The sequence below is a fragment of the Trichinella spiralis genome, assembly GCF_000181795.1.
Source record: "Trichinella spiralis strain ISS 195 chromosome Unknown Scfld6, whole genome shotgun sequence".
NCBI classification, from domain to species: domain Eukaryota; kingdom Metazoa; phylum Nematoda; class Enoplea; order Trichinellida; family Trichinellidae; genus Trichinella; species Trichinella spiralis.
This window is the reverse complement of record NW_003526945.1, coordinates 708,351-710,570: the sequence shown is the minus strand read 5'-3', so window position 1 is coordinate 710,570 and position 2,220 is coordinate 708,351.

Here is a 2,220-nt window from a genome sequence, read left to right as displayed (position 1 = left end):
TATATAGGGATTTCTATACAGTCGAAATATAATAAATTAAAAAATGAATTACATAAATAGAAATACGTTATGGTTCTTAATTTTTACAGCGGGAATATTCAATTTTTTCACCCAAAAAAATAAATGCTTTTTTTAAAAGAATTGTTCTTGACTTCATTAATGTAGCAAAAACCTTTAAAATTAAAGTTTTGTTAACTGAATTTTTTCTTTGATTACAGTTCAGATATATGAATTGTTAAAAATTATCAGATTTGAAAGCTATTTTCGTGTACTATTCCAGTCTTTTTTTCTAAAAATTCCAAATGCTCAAACTGGCAACTTTATCAAATTTATCAAAAAATCATCGATTGCGGGTTATTCAAAATTTACATACCTTTAATTGACACAAAATTGCTTGCTCTTAACATAAAACTGTTTTGCAATACGCTGTAGTTCCTGAGATGACCGGAATAATTTCCATTGTACATACTGGTGGATTAGTTTAAAGTTTCGAACAAATACCCTGCGTGAGCCCAATGAGTTGACTTGAATTGTGAACTTATTTAATTTCATAGTATTAGTAATGAATTTCAACTCTGGGCGACTACATATTATATTAATTATGCAAATCGCCATTGCACGGTTGTTACTTTGCGAAATTAATTTCAAATAGTCACAAATGTGAAATATATAATGAGTTTAATAAATGACAAAGTTGGTAAACGGAATTGGATGCAATGAAATGCTTCCTTTTTCGCAATGTAAACACTTACAACGCTTTCGATTTGATTCGAAGCAGTCAATGATTACTTAACAGCAGTAATTTCAAAAGTTCGATGCAACTGATCGTAAAAAAATTATAAATTAGTAGAAAAATAATAATTTCAATATCAAAAATGTCTCATGTTCCGAAATTGGCAATCTCTGCTTCTGTTGAATAGTTGTTACTGATGGGCGTCTTCACTATGTATTAAAATAGGCAGTACGTCAAAATTAGAGCCCATTTATTCAGCAACTGCCATGCAGTTTAGCGTAAAACTCTCCAAAACACTATTTTTTATCAATATAAAGCTGTAACAATGAAAAAAAATCAAAAATTTGAAAACAAATTTTTCGCTCATTTTCGCGAAAACAAGCAAGTCTATAGCCCATGAAATTTTGCAATTTTCGAGAAAAATTTTTTTCTGCAAAAATTATAACTATTAATTTTTTTCGATAGAGAATTGTTCGTTAACAACTATAAACGTATCCAGACGCTTAGGGATTGCTTACTTTTTGAGGTATACACAAAAAAGTGCAACTATATAGGAATTTAATCCAGTCGAAATAAAAATAAATGAAAAATGAAAGTTACGTAAATAGAAATATGTTATGATTTCATTAACTTTTACAACCGAATATTCAATTTTTTCACCCAAAAAAATAAATGCTTTTTTTTAAAGAATTGTTCTTGACTTTCATTAATGTAGCAAAAACCTTTAAAATTAAAGTTTTGTTAACTGAATTTTTTCTTTGATTACAGTTCAGATATATGAATTGTTAAAAATTATCAGATTTGAAAGCTATTTTCGTGTACTATTCCAGTCTTTTTTTCTAAAAATTCCAAATACTCAAACTGGCAACTTTATCAAATTTATCAAAAAATCATCGATTGCGGGTTATTCAAAATTTACATACCTTTAATTGACACAAAATTGCTTGCTCTTAACATAAAACTATTTTGCAATACGCTGTAGTTCCTGAGATGACCGGAATAATTTCCATTGTACATACTGGTGGATTAGTTTAAAGTTTCGAACAAATACCCTGCGTGAGCCCAATGAGTTGACTTGAATTGTGAACTTATTTAATTTCATAGTATTAGCAATGAATTTCAACTCTGGGCGACTACATATTATATTAATTATGCAAATCGCCATTGCACGGTTGTTACTTTGCGAAACTAATTTCAAATAGTCACAAATGTGGAATATATCATGACTTTAATAAATGACAAAGATGGTAAACGGAATTGGATGCAATGAAATGCTTCCTTTTTAGCAATGTAAACACTTACAACGCTTTCGATTTGATTGGAAGCAATTAATGATTATTTTACCGCAGTAATTTCAGAAATGTGAAGCAATTGATTGTAAAAAAAGGATAAATTAGGAGGAAAATAATAATTTCAATATCAAAAGTGTCTCATTTGCCGAAAATGGGAATCTGTGATTCCATTGAATAGCTGTTACTGATGGGCGT